Genomic DNA, 17,875 nt, shown 5'->3' on the forward strand with positions numbered 1-17,875 from the left:
TGTGTGTGTGTGTGTGTGTGTGTGTGTGTGTGTGTGTGTGTGTGTGTAAAAGCAAACCTGTTAAGAACGTTCTCTTCTCGTTTGATAAGCTTTTAGGAAGAGAAAACAAAGAAGCTCATGGGCTTTCTGTCTTGCTGATGTATTCCTGGCCCCATTCTTTAGCTTGGGTTTAAGGCACATCAGCGACTTTAGGTAGTGCTATCTTTATGTCATGCCATGGAGTATATTAGAGAAAGTGATATCAGAATACATGCCATGCCTCTTTCAGCCTGTAAATCGTAAATCTCATATTGCGTCACTAGAGCCTTCCCAAGCCACTGTGGATTCCCCTCCGAGAGAGTCATGACCCACAGACAGCTCACGCTGACACAATAGCTCATTCAAGACTGTTCAGAGACTTAAGACCAGTATTATTTAGTTGCAATGACAGAATCACTTTTTCTCACCCTTGATTTGCATAAAGGAAGTCATCTTCCACAGGCCTTGGCTATGAAATTAATACATCCTTATCATCACCAGACATACAGCCCTTCAGTCCACATATGTGACTTTGCAGATGCTGTGTGCCTCCAATCATGTATTTGTCATCCGTGTAGCTATACAGTTCATCTATGTATGGGGGGGGGTTCCACTCTTTAAATGCAACAGACATTTCTAGAACCTTTTCAATGAGATATCTGGCATCTAACCCGCTTTCTGCACTGAGATTCTTTGATAAATTTCTTTCTTTCAGCTACAGCATGAAATGGTGGCTGTGGAAGCCTGGGTAGGAAATTCCGTTTCCTCGGGCCAGTGTTACCTCCCCTGGATCAATCTCTGGCTTCATGAATGAATGATGTTTGCTCAGTAGGTTCCTCAAATAATAACTTAGATTTAGATTGCTGAAGCAGTGAGTAGATAGAGCCTTCTCCAAGTCTTATTTGGAGAGAGGCAGAGACAGACAGAGACAGACAGCGAGGGAGAGACAGACAGGCAGGCAGACAGAGAGACAGAGAGAGAGAGAACCTTGAGAACATCTTGATTCACTTCGAGTCTGGAGACAGGCCCCACAGGAAGAGGCCTTATCCCAGTCCCCTACCCCCTCCTCATTCTGTACATTTTGTTCTACTGATAGAAATCAGCAGAACTGAGGAGTCTGTTTAGAATCAAACCATTCGTGCTGGCTAAAAAACAGTGTTGCTGAGCCACGGAACTGCAGAGAAACACAATGAGCTTACTTTGGGGACTAATTTGGGAGAGCAGGGGCTGACTACAGAAGAACGAGGCCTTCAAAAATGAATTCATCTGCTCCAATGTGGTGCTTCCTACCTGGCGTGAGCTCAGGACGAAATTAAAGTGCAGGTTTAGTATATTTTCTTGTAGCATCCTTTATGGGAGCAATTGACAGCAATTCCTCTGCCTGCTTCTTCCCATAATATTAACCCTCTCCTTGCTCTCTCTGCATTTCTTACTCCTTTCTTTCTGAAATCACTACGTGATGGAAACAGAGGCTCATACATTCGTAGCTCAGAATGGCAAGCCAGCTTAGCTTTGCCACCTTAGTGGTTTTGTTGTTGTTTTGTTTTTAACCTAACCCCTCTGAGCCTTCGTATTCTCTGCAGTAAAAAGAAGAAAATGTTTATGTAGCCACTTTGCTGAGGTGCAGCGTTTTTTTAAATCATGGCGGCAGCTGTTGCTGTCTCTGGTGCCACCTCATTCCTCCCCTTGACCTCCAGCTTAAATGTAGCCATCCTCAGTCGAGAGGCTTGGTTGCTGCTGGGCTGCTAGTTTGCATTCTTTCTTCTGTCAGACCCCAGGGGATCACTTAGCATAACTTCTGAGAGATAATTAACAGAAACGATGCCCGTGTGGTTTTAGTTTCCCACTAGGCCTTCCTCTACCTTCAAAGCATGGGAGATCCGAATCACGTTTAAAACCTGGATAGATTTCAATAGTAGGTCACTTAGCCAACTGTGGGAAAATGATTGGGGAAAGTTGAATGTGACCGTTTCTCACCTTTCAGCTAAGAAGAGGTGGGTATCTGTTCTTACCAGATAGGGCAGGGTGGTGAAATGGGAGCTCCCTTCTTTCACTCCCTGTCTCAGCCTGCTATTGCAGTATCTCCACGAACAGTGCACTCCAGGGGATCTCAAAAAACAAAGAGATAAAAACCGGATGCGGGTGGAACGCTAGGGAAGGGTTCTGCTATGAATCCTAACAACCAGAGAACTGGAGCCAACAGCCCCAGATTCACGTGCATATGTGGACAAAGACATTTCTTCTGGCAGCAGCTTAGATATGCTTTGAAAACTTTCTCTAGGGACACGTAGACAAACGCCTACCTTCTCCTTAGAGACCACCAGGGACTGGGAGAACCAAAGAACTGGGCTTGCTTACAGAGCAGAGAGTTCCTTACGGGATCATGAGTGACCCCCAAGCTGCCATACCACCAAAAAAATCTCACCCCAGCACAGATGATAACTTTTCTATTACTGCATAGATAGAGTCTTAGTGAAACCTCCAGCCTGTGTGTCCCAGCACCTTCAGAGACACCAAGGCTACATGCAGTTAAGGTAGGCTTACATACAAATGGCTGGGAGGCACAGGAGGGGGTGGACAGAATCCAAGGTGAGATTCCAAGGATCCTCCCCACCCCTCCCTCCACGAAAGAATGTCCACTGTCAACAGGCTCTATTTTGAGGGTCTCCTGCAAGGAAGCACAGCTGCTCTGATTTAAAAAAAAAAAAAAAAAAAAATGGCAGCTCTTATGCTCAAAGCATCATGTTCTACAGCAGATATTACAAAGTCCACTAGGTCCTGAATTTGGTTCCACAGGAAATAGGCTGGGGATTGATGGCACTGAAAATGGTGTTGCCTGGATCCCACCTGTGGGGTTAGCTACCGGTAAGATGGGTCTGAATACGGCTTGATCCCCCTCCCCCAGGATGTTCCCCCAATAAGAAGCAAAGATTGTGAAATGCTCAGTTCATCCCCCGAGCATTTCAAGGGAGGAAAATTGAGGCAAAGAGAAGCTCAAGGTAGCTCTTGTAACAATCACAGTCTGAAGACCTGGGTGCTCCCTGTGCAGAGGACAAAGCAACTGTAAGCTTACAATTCATCAAGCTCTCTGGCCTAGCAGCCACCAGAGGTCAGCTCAGACCACAGCTCAGCTCATGGCTGAGAACACAGGAGAGCCATGTGTACTGCTCTCATGGGTTAAATCTTCATGACTGTATTTCTCTACAAAGTCTTGTCTCAAGCCCCCATGGCTGCCTGGGCCAATGGTTCTCTGGCCTTGGTCTCCTCTCCCAAGTGCTACGGGTGGTTTTGCATATGCACAAGATGTCTGCGGGCTCCAGGACCAGATTATCTGACTGGCCCAGCCTCTAGCTTGCTTTGTAAACTTTAGAAGGAGAAAACCGAAGTCCGCAAGGCTCCCTGCTCCTATGCCTTGTGCTTTCAGCTCTCACCATAGCAACAGCTTTGATCCCACGTGTTCCTCCTGGCTGTCTTCCCTCTCAAAGCCCACATGCAAGAAAGCGCTCTAGTAAAACGGCTTACTACACAACACAGAGGCTCCTGCTCAAGTCAGCATGCTCTGCAACTGAGGGGGTCGACATTTTCAGCTCTGCCACAACCTGTGAAAGGAAAACTTTGCCATGTCTAAACAAACCCTGACCTCAGAGAAAAAACAGGAGATACACTTGTTTCCACGGCCTCCTTTGGCCCAGCCAGCCCATGTGTGGATCAGAGTGAGGAGGGTCAGGTCCTATTGTGGTGCTGTTGGGAAATGGATCTGCTGAGGCAGCCACCTTGGGACTGCAGGCTCCTCACACACAGCCCATGTCTCTTGCCGGAGCATTGCTGGGAAGATGAGAGGAAGCTTGGGTTAGTACAGTTGACTAGTCTCTGGGAGATACTGCAAATGAAGAAGCACCAGCAATGGGTGCTGAAAACAACAGAAATCCTCTCTCTCCTGGTTCTGGAAGGCCAAAGTCTGAAATCAAGATGTCAGCAGGAGCATATTCCTTCTAGAACTTTCAGGGAAGAACCTTTCCTTGCTTCTTCCAGTTTCGGGCTGTCATGACGCCATTATGCCCATCTCTACCTACATCTCGGTCTACCAAGCTGTTTATATGTGTCTCCTCAGTATATGGTGCACATCTCAAACTCCTTCTGCTCCAGACAATGCAGGAGAAATGACTCGTAATCTATGTCTTAACCCCAAATTTTCATATCTAAGGCAATTGTGTATGTGTGTGTATTATGTACACATGCACTATATAAAACAATAATCATAGGTTCTAGGAGTTGAGACATAAACATACCTCTAAGGCTACATGAAATAGAAGTGGACTCTCAGAAAAGCAGAGGTGCTGGTTAGTTTTTTTGTCAGCCTGACACAAGCTAGGGTCATCAGGTAAGAGGGAACCTCAACCAACCATCAGATTGGTCTATGAAGGCATTTTCCTAATTAATGGCTGATGTGGGAGGGCCTGGCCCACTGTGAGCAGTGCCATTCCTGGGTGGTCCTGGGCCTGTATAAGAAAGTGGTGCACACCTTTAATTCCAGCACTTGGGAGGCAGAGGCAGGAGGAGCTCAGCCTGGTCTACAGAGTGAGTTCCAGGACAGCCAGAGTTACACAGAGACAAAGAAACCCTGTCTTGAAAGAAGAAGAAGAGAAAAAAGAGGAGGAAGAAAATAGGAAGGCAGGAAGGAAGGGAGGGAGGGAGGGAGGGAGGGAGGGAGGGAGAGAGGAAGGAAAGAAGGAGGTTGAGCAAGCCATACAGAACAAGCCAGGTAACAGCCTAACTCCATGGCCTGTGTTTCAGTTCCCACCTCAAGGTTCCTACCTTCATGACAGACTGTGAGCTAGAAGATGGCCGAACAAGAACATAAGGCAAACATCTTAACATGATTTTTAGTTTAAAAAATGCGTTCTTATTTAAGTTACGTGGAAAGTTGACATATAAGAAATGAAAGGGAACATCTCTGTGGTGCCTACTCTGAATGGGACCTGTGAGGATAGCGTGTGGCAGAGCTAATGCCTTCTGAGCACTCAGCAAAGGCAATCTCCAGTGCTAAAGACTTCACGTAGACCAACTCGTGGAGTTCTACCATGATCCTCTTTCTTTTTATTCCTTTTTATCAGCACAGTTTCAGAAAGCTCATGACCTTACCCAACATCATTACCACAAAGTTGGACCGCAAAGCTGGGATTCCAGCCCAAAGCTGTTTTTCTTCAAACCCTATGTTCTTTTTGTCAATGTGTGTTGTTTTATTGGGCAGCTACAAATTTTAACAGGGGAAATTAAGGCATCATCAACAACAACAACAAAAAACACATTAAATTGATGAACCACTTCTCTTCACAATCAAGTTGCCCGTGCTATTTTAGCTCAGCACACAAATGTGCTGATTTTTAAGCTCAACTTCTCATCTAAAATGGGAACGCCAAGAAACTTGCATTTTGCTGAACAAAGCAAAAGTTAAAACTGCAGGGCTGCAGCCAGATGCTTCCGAAGGAAGAGTAATACACAAATTTGGAAGGATCTGAGGAAGAGAGCGAGGGAAAGCAGGCAGAGGAGGCAGTGAAGAGGAGGCCTTACCTGAGTTTCGTTGATGGTTTCAGGCTGAAAGACTGAATGTGAGGTTGGTTTTCTGATGGACAGTTCAGGCGAAGGGAGAGCTCATGGCAAATCGCCAGCCCATGGGTTTAGGATGGGATTCTCTGCTGTCCCTGAGCTGACACTCAGCCTCGTCCCTTCTCTGGGTTAAGAAACAAGAACAGAGGGAGCAAGGGATGGAAGAAGAATCTTTTTGCCAAAGTTCTGGGCTGTCTAAGACCAAGCCTGGCTCTGCCTCCTGCTCTGTTCTGCTCACTTCTTCCCATCAGCCAGCTCTTGGGTCAGGTTATGAGAGGCTGGTCCATTCTGGAGACTGCCAGGGCTCATATCTGTCAGTGCCTCCGAAGACCCCACCCGCAGTAACCAAGTACTCCTCTCCTCCCACCCCTCCCAGCACCTTTTATAGCTGTGAACAGAAGGGAGCAGCTTGGCCAAACAGCCACCAGCCCGTTTAAGGAGGCTGGAGGCCAGGAAAGCGATGCATTGGGCAGCGTTCCCCCCCACACAGGACAGCTCTGTTGTTAGGAGTGGGAGTCTGAGCATGGCGTCAGGGATTGAAAAAGCCCCTGCTTGGGCAACCATGTCTCCTGTACAAACTCTGTTGCTTCCCACAACGTCACCAGTTCCACTTCAGAAGTCTAACCCTCCACTCAGGCAGAACTGAACCGGATTCCCGCACTGAGAGTTCTCCTCCTTCTCTATTCATCCACTCCACCTCAGGACCCAGCAGCTCTGGAGATTACCTCCTTGCCTATGGAGTTCCCGGCCACCATATTTTTGGCACCTAGAATAAAAGGAAAACCACTAAACTTCTAGATGTGATGAAACCAACATCTCACCCACCCACAGATATGGGCCAAGGTGAGAAGGCTCAGGACTGGTGTGAAAAGTGGCACGTGACTGGGCTAGACCATCTCACAGAAAGGCTGCTTCCAGCGGCTGAAATGCTCGGAAAGCCTGTGGGGCATTCAGGCAGTGTCTGCTTGTTCCATTACATCATGAAGGAGCGGCAGCTCAGATTTTCTCATTTACCTTTGAAAGTCGGGAGAGCTTCACCCCACAACTAACTCTCTGCCGACAGGTGCCTGATCTTAATACGCGGTCTGTTTTTGTTTCTGTGTGTGAAAATTGAGACTAGCGCTTGCTCGTTAAAGAGACAGTTCTGTGTCATTGGTTATATTGGAGAAGGAGAAGGCACTGTACTCCATGCAGGAAGCATTTCTATTTCTAAATGTGCCCCCAGAACATAAAATACATGCACATAATAGACAAGTGCTCTAATCAGTTTTTACCTTTTCATTTGAAAATCATTTCTTTTTAGTGGTCAGAGTGCATGTGCATGAAAGCAAGAGAACGGATGAGCGAGTCAGTGGTGGGAGGAATGGTGTATGTACATGTTTGATGTACACAGAAAGGCCAGAGGCCATTTTGGCTAGACTGACTGGCCAGCAAGCCACAGCAATCCTCCTGTCTCTGCCCACATAGTAGGTACACACACACACACACACACACACACACACACACACACATGTGCTTGACTTTTTACGTGGGTGCCTGGGCCTAAACTCCAGTCCACACACAGCAAGAATTCCTGCCCACTTTGCCATCTCCCCAGCTCCTAAAGACAATTTTTTAATTTACAGAAATAGGAGACCAAAAGTACTGTAGAGAATATTTAAATAGTTTTACCCAGATTCACACAGTGTATTATTTTTTTGCTCATTTTATTATCTGCTCTCTCTCCCCACCGTGAGTGTGTGTGTGTGTGTGTGTGTGTGTGTTAAATCTACTGAATGCATCCTAGTGTTGTCTACTGACCCAATAATACAACCCCCATCTCCGGTAAATAATTCAGGCTAGTGTCGGGGACGTTCTGTTTAGTTATCATGTCGCTTTCCTTTCTTTTTATCTGGTACATTTCTGTAGACTCTCTTTGTCTCTTATGGCATTGGGATTTTTGAAATTATCATCTTCCTCGTTATTTTAAAAATTGAGTTGCACTTTCGTAGTTCATCTGAGTCTTCCTCATAGCTCAAGAGAGAATCCACATTGCCCTCAAGTGGTGTGTGTCTCTAGTTATCACAGTATTGTTCAAATCCTTTATAATGATCATCAGGAGTGGCAGAGTAATCAATGTCAATTGATTCTAACAGGGACAAACTTTCTTCCTATTTAGGAAATTAATAAGTACTTTATTCAGAAAAAAAAAAAACACAAGAAAAAGCAAAAGATGAACTATTCCCTTATCTAATGAAGAAATATGTTCTTCATAGCCATACCTCATCTTGTTCCAGCTCCTCAAGAGCAAGATGGCAGCACAGCCCTCATGAGTCTCAGCTTCCAAAGAGAAGCAATCCATCCAGGACTGTTAGCCCAGTCACAAGAAGAGCTAGCACCCCAACTCATGTGACAGGCATGACAGGCACTGTGGCAAACCCTTCCTTCCAATCATCTCATTTAATCCTTGCCACAGTTTCCTACCTAGGTTCTGTTTTTGGGCCACCCAAAGTTTCATGACTGCCCAAGCCAACAAGGTAAGGGTCAAACAGCCATGTTAACTCAGGCATCTTGTTCCCAGTCTCTCCTCATTCTTCGCCCCAAGATGCGCATTCTCTGTCCCACCGGTGAGTGCGCTCCACCAGCCCGTTCTTGGCATGTGGCACTAGAAGGATAAGAATGGTGAGGCAGCTGGAGTTCTTGGCAGAGCACGATTCTCCCTCTCATTTGCTGTTCCTGGACTTGGCTTCTCTCTTCAGGAAGATGGGTCAAGCAACCTCAGCTCATAGCGGCAGCCCAAGCTCTTTCAGGGTGGGGTGAACCAGTCTCCATGGAAACTGGCCTGGGGAGCAAAGAATGGCCTCAGCATCTGAAGAGGGGGAGGGGGGGAGGGGATCAGAGAGTGGAAAAGCCCTGGAATGTGACCTGTGGGAGCCTTGTGATGGCTGGAGGTTTTGCACTGACAGGGCTTGGCTTCTAAGCCAAGGCTTCTGAGCCCTCCTCAGCCCATTTGTTTCTGTGTGGAGTTGACACTTCTCCAGAAGACAGTTCAGAGAGCCAGAGTGCTGTAAACAAGGCACGTGATAAAGAAACAAACAAACCAACCAACAAACAAAAACCCTCTCAACCTGGGCTCCTTGAACATTGGTTGTGGGCCTGTCGGTTTCATCACTGAGACTGGGCCTTTGATCTTTAGTTCCACCAGAGAGACTCAGAACTCACGGGTATTTCTTTTTTAATGTCGTGGCCTTTTAAATCAGCGAGAAGGGCATCTAAATTCACCTGAATTTTCGCTCTTCTTCTTTGCTCACTTAATGTTCTATAAGTAACATTAAGTTGGAATAAGCCATAAGCAGGCTGTCCTGTTAGGGACCACCGAACACAGAGAGTACCTAGGGATCTGCTTTCTGATGGTCATAGAAGAACCGATTTAAGGATGCTGTTTTCACACTTGGGTACCAACCATGTTTCCCACTCTAGTTTTGAAGCAGACACTTATTATTCAAATAATTAGTTTGTAATGTTTGCGTATTTCATAGAAGAAATCACCTTCGATAGTGATTTGATTTAATTAAATTAAATCACTCTTTTGTTTCCCCTTGGTGTTTGTTTCTGTTTGGGGGACGGTAGCACAGCCATGCCCTATCTAACAATGATGACACTTTCAGAGTTGAAAGTTAACTTCAACTCTAAATGTATAGCCAGGCACAGTTCCCCCACTCCCCCCGTGTTTCATCCTTACACGTGAGGGTGAAACACAGAGGGATTTCCGGTGATAAAGTGCTGGCCGCTGAAGCTCAGTGCTCAGACTCCAAGGGTGCCTGCTGCTGTTTAATGTCTCAGCTCCTAGCTCTTCTCGCCTTGTAAGCCAAGATGACAAGGCTACAAAGGTGTGCTATAGGGTTTGAATTAATACATACAAAGTACCTGGAACTGTGCTTGGCCCACAGCAATTGCCTAGTAAGTGCTACTGTGGGCTATCAGAGGCTTATAAAGATAGTTATAACAATCCCCTTAAGATTTTTATCAAAACTTAATGACATAATACATGCCAAGCCCCTAGAACCAGCCCAGCCCACTGTGTTGACTTGGAAAGTGCTGGTAGCTATTATAAGTGACTTGCCTAAGGTCACTTGGACAAGCCGTCTCCCTAGGTTCAAGCTGTCTTTTCCTCTGTATGGATTCATGACAAAGCATCTCTTTTCAATGGGAGTGTTCTGTGGAAGGATTTGTGAGCTGATTTTCGCTGACACCATCTTTGTGTTGTGATTTCTTCAAGAGTGCCCCCACAAGTTTTAGAATTTGAAACTGTGCAAGAAACAAACAAACAAACAAGCTAAGAGCCTTTCCTGCGGCCCTTCCCTAGGAGCCTGTGGGGTGTGGGTGTGGCAGAAACCAGCTGCATCTCCAACCGGGTGCCTGAGTCACTAGAAAGAGGGCCCTCCGGGGAGGTCCTTGTTTCCCACATCCCGGCTCCACAGCCAGGGCTACCCAAGGCTCCTCCTCGAAAATGCTGATGATTTAGGATCTAACCAGGTGGCCATTATAAACTAGGGGTGGGGAGGAATTATCCAATTGAATAATTGGGTAAAGTCAATTGTACAAAAGTAAAATAAAATAAAAAAAATCATGTTAAGCAAAGTTAAATGTTTACAAATAAGTCTGTGTAAAGTCCAACAAGGAAAATCTTTCTAATCATAAATGCAATAAGTTTTAAATATAGTATGCACAGATTTTTTGACAATATAAATGCTGAAAAACCTAAAAGAGCTGAATGAGAACTTAAGTAGCAAAGAGGTGACGAAGGCTGCTATATCTCTAGCGGATGAAGGGTTAACATCCTTACTGTGTCTGAAGCTCTTCCGGAGTCGGAAGACAGATGCCTTGAAATAATAAGGTACAGAGGACAACAGCAGATAGCTTGTTCATAAATGCGTACAAAAGCAAAGAAAAAAAACACCTCTTAGTAACAAGAAATGACCATTGGAAATGGCACAGCAGTCTCCTTTCACAGTAGTGTTAACTTACAGAGAGTGTTAATATTCAGTATCCTTGAGGCTGAGGCAAAACGAATATTCAAATGTATAGTAATAAGTAAATTGTCAAACTAGCTGTGTTAAGTTCAGTCATTCACATCTTAGAAATATTTTGCAAACAATATTTTGAAATCTTTTGACATGGTAACTTGTTTATAAGTATCTACAAGACACCAACTTCTTTAAAAAGTTACTTATTTTATGTGTGTGGGTATTTTTCTCTGCATGGCTCTCTGGGTACTGCATGTGTGTCTGGTGCCCTTGGAGGCCGGAAAAGGGCATTGGATCTCCAAGAGTGAGTTACAGACAGTTGTGAGCTGCCATGTAGATGCTGGGAAGCAAACCTGGATCCTTTGTAAGAGCAGCCAGTGCTCTTGACCACTGAGACATCTCTCCAGCCCCCAACCTCACTTTAATGCTGGTTATTTTTGCAGGTATATTTCTTCTTATCCTGATTTTGATAATTTATAAATTAAAAAGTAAAAATAATGTAAAATGACAGGTCAATTAAATCAAAATGCTCAAGAATGGAACTCAGATGTAACGGGTTTTTTTCTTTATTTATTTATTTGTTGTTTTGATTCGTTACAAATTCCCAGGGCAATCCTAATGTGCAGTCAGGGTTTTGACTCTGTAATCCCAGTACTCAGAAAAGAGAGGCAGGAGAATTGCTGTACATTTGAAGCCAGTCTTCAAAGTGAATTCCAGGCCAGCCAAGGTTACATAACAAGCCAGGCTTGCTTTTTAAAATTAAGTAATCATTTAATTACTCAACAAAACAAATACACAAGAATAAGAAAAAAGAAAAGGAAGAATTTTCTAGTGAGGCATCTTTGCTTGTTCCTGTTTGATTAGGGAGCTCCAAACTGGCTTTGAATTGTTCTCAACAACACTGGCTTTCCCCTGGCTCAGAGCCCTGTCAGAGATGTAAAGACTCTCCATCACCAGTGGGTGGCAATGTTGTCACATAGCACCATTATGGTGCTGTGAAAGCCTGGTTGCTTCCTGAAAAGTGCCCTACACCCTTAGGAATAGTTAGGTCCTTCTAGGTTGCCCCAAGATGTAATTTTCCTGCTGACCCCACAATACCCAGGATAACTGTGTGGAAGGGGGAAAGAAGTCTAAATTAGGAGAATGTCCTGTGAAGTATCCCTTTAAATGATTTTACTGTCCACGGCATCAGGTTGTTTTGAAGGACAGAGACTTCTACATCTTTGTGACCAGGATTTTGCTGTCTTATAGGAAGTGCAGAGTCCATAGATGCCTGAGTATATTTAAACTCCCCAGAGGCGATCAGTTGTACTTGAAAAAGTACTCTAAGATCTGCAGATGCCCTCTGTAAATGTTCCAAGTGAATTCAAACATCTTGGGTGACTCAGTGGTGAGCTCAGTCTCCCTAGGATCCGCAGAATAGAATCAAATAAAAGAACTATGTCAAATCACCTGGTTTAGACTCTGAAAACTAAAACGACCTCTATAGTAACCTGGCCCTCCCACAAAAGGGGAACAGCTTAAGCAGTACAGGTGTTAATCTGACTTCAAAGCACTTTCAACAAAATGGGCTCAGTAATGAACGCAACCAGTGTCTTCCAAAGGACTCCACAGCTCTGAAAATAGAACCTGTGCATATGGAGAATCAGAGGAGCACAGAGCACCCAGAACATTGCTAAGAGCCAGTGGTACATGTGAAGGCTTGATGTTAGCACTAGGCTCTCAGGACTAAACAATCTCTAACACAGCCGGAAAACAGTTAGATTTCTGGCCATGCAAAACAAGGCAAGAGGCGATATAAAAAAATCTTTACTGATCCTTCCATTTTTTTTAAAAGTAAAAGTTAATCACTTAAAATACTTATCTGGTTTGTTTGCTTGTTTGTTCATTTGTTTGGTTTTGTCATCTACCAGAGTATTAGTCAGAATTTTCTGTAAGTTCGAATTTTATTATTCAATAGACAGAAAGTCTGCGAAACTGATGCACAGTTTCTAAGCACAGAGTGTCTATTGCTCATCTCGCTGTAGGCTGGAAATAGTTCACAGGCAACACTGAAGAGCACTCCTGAAGCACAGCTTTTGTTTGCCTTCACCATGAAACTTTTTACCTTTGCTTTTCTTTTTATAATAGCTGTGTTGGCTTAAGTCACTCACTGAGTAAACCCAAAATTCCCTTTGAACAAACCCCAGATTTCAACTACACAAATAACCTAGCAGATGGCTTTATCCATTGCCAGCTTTTTCAGTATAAATCATGAAATGTTTTCTTTGTGTTAATTTCCCCATACATTTAATAGTAAAAGGGTAAGAGGTTTTACGATAGAGTTCTTTGGTTTTTAGAATTTTAAATTGTCCAGGAACTGTTTCTCTACTTATATTACTGAAGTGTTTGTGTAACTATGACCAACTCTTCAAAAAGCAACCTAATGGAGGAAAGATTTACTTTGGCTCATATAAACAGAAGGGTCAGTCCAGCCTGCAAGCGAGGCATGGCGGACAGAGGGCCTCATATCACAGCAGTAAGGAAGCAGTAAGTAACTACTTCACAAGGGGCTAGAAACAAGAGACCCTCAAGGACACCCCCACCCCACCATCACCCACACCCACACCCTCATCCCCCCCTGCAAGACTCCCTCTAGCTAAAAAACTACCTCTTAATGGTCTCAGAGGCTCCCAAAACAGCACCACTCACTAGAGACCAACGTCCTAACACATGAACCTTTCAGGAAGCACATTATAGCCAAACCATAGCAGCCATCGCCGTAGAAACTCTGTCTACTTTTTTAGTAATGTAAAACTTCTAAGACACATCTCTCTCAACATTTAAAAGAAGAAAAGCTTGGCTAACTTTGATAAGCATAAACAATGCTGATTCCTTATGTAGAGTCTAAGTAATATAGTAAGTTGAGAACATGTCCAAGACATTCAGCTTTCTGCATCTTCTCTTCTGGTCCTTTCTGCATTTCATACATAGACACACATAAAATGTTTCAGAATATACAGCCAATATTTCCTCACATGGCTCTTCCTATTCCTTTATGTCATGCCTCTCTCTTTTTCTCTACCATCAGCTCTCTCCCTCTGTGCGCATTCTGGAGTCTCTCTGCAAACGGCTGTGTGTAGGTCTATCTGCTTGGGCTTCATACCCAGAGGCAAGAAGCACTCAAAACTTGCTCCTTGGGAAGAGCAATAGACACATGATGAATTCATAGTGCTAAACAGGTAGCTGATAGAAGACAGACAGATACATGCATACATACATAGGTAAATACATAGAGGAAAGAAAGGGACATGTGTTGTTCAGTTATTTAGAGCTATGGGTGACGTTAGGTGGGCGTGTGGCCTTCTGTTGAAAAAAGAAATGACTTGCCACCATTTTTTATTCCAAAGGACTATCTGTCATTCTTTTCTTTGTACCTATTATTTCTGCAATATCCCTCTTGTTTCTGCAGAAGTTCTTTATAGCAGCTCCAAGACTAGAACTGGGGAGCCACACTCGCTATGTTTTAGACTGGGACTTTCAAATACCCAGCCACTAAGAAAGAGTCTTCTAGTCCTCAATTGCTAGTTTTACAGCATATCCTCAGCTAAATGACCTTGGAGGCTCATTTGGACCAGCCTTGTAGGTCCTCTGTTCTCCCTTCTCTGTGTTTCACTCAGTTCCTTCTAAGCATGCTTCTGGATGGTCTTCTAGCCAGAGCTACCCATCTTTGGCAGGATGCTTGTTACTTTGTGGCGTGACCCAGAACGTTCCTGTCAAGCTCTAATAACTCAAATGTGTTTCTCCATCACTTATTTACTGTTACTTCTGACCGCTGAGGGGTCACAGAACAATTTCATTGTAGCATTGTTTGTATAAAAGGCCTCTGAAAACAACACTATTCACAATAGCAACAAAAGAATAAAGTAGTTAGAGATAAACTTAATCTAGAAGGCAAAAGACTTGCATACCCAAAACTACAATGAGTTGCTGAAGTAAATTAAAGAAAATGCCAATAAATTAAAAGATATCCTGGGCTTCCGGAGTTACAAAAGCATTTTAAGATGTCAACAATTCTCAAAGAAGCTTAAGGATTCACTACAATCTCTGTCAGAAACTTAATGACATTTTTATAAAAATAGGAAATTTCATTATAAAAATTCATATAGAATCTCAATGGACTTCCAGACATTTCCGACAGTTTTGCAATAGAAAAACAAAATGGGAGGGAGGCCTCACTTTTCCTGATTTTAGAAATTCTAAAGCTGCAGCAATCAAAAAGCACAGTACTGGCCTAAAGATAGTAATAATACAGGTCAACCGAACAGAACTGAGTTCAGAGATGATGATTCCGTACACCTGCGGTTAGCTAAACTTTAACAAGAGTGCTGAGATCACTCAATAATTGTCCTCGAAACAGTGTTTGAGAGACTAGTTAACAACAGGAAAGAAAGATATTAGACTCTAACCTTAAAGCATTTCAAAGACCCAATCATAATGCCTAGAACCAAAACACTTTTAGAAAAGGGCCCCAAAGAAAGACCATCTCTCAACGGATTTGGCAATGACTTCCTGAATATGATATCAAATGCCTAGGCAACAAAAGAGAAATATAAACAAATTAGATTGTGAGACACTATTAACAGTGCAAACAGGAAAGCCATAGATGTAGATGCTTGCGCACCAAACACCTGATATGGGAGTTAATATCAATGATACACTTCTTTATATATTCCTACAAGCCGACACCAAAAAAACGACAATCCTATTCCAAAGTGAACAAAGAGTTTTGATAAGCATTCCTTTAAACATAGAGGGACAGTCTATGACACATGAAAAAGATGTTCAGTGTTCCCAAGCATTAGGGAAATGTAATTCAGAACCACAACTAAATACCACTTCATACTCCAAAGGATGGCTGTTGTAAAAAATAATGCACTTTCACACACAATAAATGTGATGAGGATGTGGGGAATTAGAACCCGTGTGCAGATGTGGTGATATAAAATGGTGCAGCTGCCTTGAAAAATAGTGTCTTAGTAGGGGTTTCTATTGCTGTGATTAAAACCCCACAGCCAAAAGCAACTTGAGGAAAGGGCTCATTTCATCTTCCACCTCTCAGGTGACAAGTTAATTCTGAGGGAAGCGAGGGCAGGCACCTGGAAGCAGGAACAGAAAGACCGTAGAGTAACAGTGCTCAGTGTTTGTTGCCCGTGGCCTGCTCAGCCTGCTTTCTTATATAATGCAGAGAGACCTAGACAGGGATGACAAGTCCCATAGTGGGCCGGACCCTCCCACATCAATTATAAATCAAGAAAATGTCCTATAGACCTGCCTATAAGTCAGTCGTATAAGGCATTTTCTCAGTTGAGAGCCCATCTTCCCAAAAGACTCTAGCTTGGGTCAAGTTGACAAAACAAAAACAAACAACTAATCAACACAAACAGTATAGCTGATCATTAAAAACTGAACACCGGGACAGTATAATCACACGATCCAGCAATTCTACTTTTGAGGGTAGACCACTCAAAAATTCTACTTTTGAAGGTAGACTACTTTTGAGGATAGACTACCTCAATGAGGTAGACCACTATCGTGACCTGACGGAATTATCTCCAGAACAAACCGACCCACTCTCATTCATGAGACACAAATAAAGACCCTTACATCTCAGTCCAGCTCCCCTCCTCTAACTATTCCCAGCCTCCTCCAGCCACATTTAACACACAGGCCGCTTGTCTCAGTGTGACACTGACGTGTGAAGAAAATGGAGTGGCCCTGTCACCTCCCTCAACATGGTTATAATCAATTATCGAACGAGTTTCTGCCTAGTGCATTAATACATTAATTCCTGTGGCGCTGATATCCATCTAACACCTATGTTCTTTGCTCATGTGCCACTGCTAAAATCGTCCTTGCTTTGAACTCTCTCATAGACTAAAGAGAAAAACTAAAGCATATCCACAAGACAGTACAAAAATGACAAGCCAAAAAATAAACATCACTCAAAACTACTTGACAAGACCTATTTGTGACCTAAATTCAAAGTTTCCAGTTGCCTTTTATGTCAATCCTATTTTTATTGGAATAATTACGTACACATCTTTTCAAATTATAAAACTTTAGTTTTGCTATGAAAAAAAAATAAACAAATCAAAGGGATGTATGGCACATGTAACTGTTCTGGAGATACTGTTGGCCTGAGGCATGGCGATTGGGGGTTTAAATGATGTCAGCAGGCCTCTGCTCTCTTCTTCACCCACCTCTCCTCTGTTCTCTGTCTCATCCTCATTCTTCTTAAACTGGTTTTCTGTTCTGAAGCTAAGGGCAAGCTTCCTGAATCATGGGTGGTGGAACAGAGAGAGAGAGAACAGTGCTCTCGACAATCCCGGGGGTGGGGTGGGGTATATTTACTCTCCACACATTCTAATCAGTTCACAGCCCTGAATACGTCACCTTAGCCACGGCGGTGCAAATGCTTAATAGCTTCGTTCCAGGTCAGATGTTCTGCCACTGGATCAGAACAAAATAAATCCACTGAAACAGCTGTTTGGCTGAAAGATGATCATCCAAGAGTGCTCAGAGGAAGCCAGCATCAGGGTGAGGGGAGGCTGAGAGACAGAACAGAGTGATTCAGCCACCTCTGGATGAGCCCCACAGGTAATTTACAGATTCAGAGATGTTGCACATTAAAAGTGATTTTCAAGTCCTCAGACAACATATTTTTGGGATCCTAATTCTGCGACAAAGTGCAGTGCTATACTGTGATGAAGGAGCTGTATGTGTCTTACCGCACTCAGTCATGAACAGCACGTGAACACGTGATTTCGTAGCACGCAGACTATAAAACCCCACAGTTGAACGGCGTGATGACATAGCGCCCGGAAACACAGCACAGCGGAAACAGAGGCTGGAGGATCACGCATGAACTTTGAGGCAAGTCTGACCTACAGAGTGAGTTCCAGGCCATCAAGGGCAACATGGCAATTCCCTATCTCAAAACAAAAAGAAACAAACAGCTCCATGGTTCTGTTGTCACTTTTAGCAGCTCCCTGACCCAACCGGGCTTCTCCTTCCAAGGAACTACTGCCAGCATCTTTAAATGTGCACATATAACGAGAAACCAGGTCCATCTTTTAAGTTGGGGCCCTAGTTCTTATGCCCAGAGACACTGGGAATCATCTTAACAAAATGTCCCAACTTAATGTGAAGATCTGATAGATAGATAGATAGATAGATAGATAGATAGATAGATAGATAGATAG

General features: G+C 43.7%; 1 protein-coding gene across 2 annotated transcripts in view; it reads left to right on the forward strand.

Moving 5' to 3' along the window:
- The window catches only part of Ankrd55 (ankyrin repeat domain 55), an 87,720-nt gene that overhangs the window by 606 nt on the left and 69,239 nt on the right, over positions 1 to 17,875 (forward strand). The window lies entirely within an intron of this gene.

This window comes from Psammomys obesus, unplaced genomic scaffold (genome assembly GCF_907164565.1).
Source record: "Psammomys obesus unplaced genomic scaffold, mPsaObe1.curated_primary_1811, whole genome shotgun sequence".
Lineage (NCBI taxonomy): Eukaryota > Metazoa > Chordata > Mammalia > Rodentia > Muridae > Psammomys > Psammomys obesus.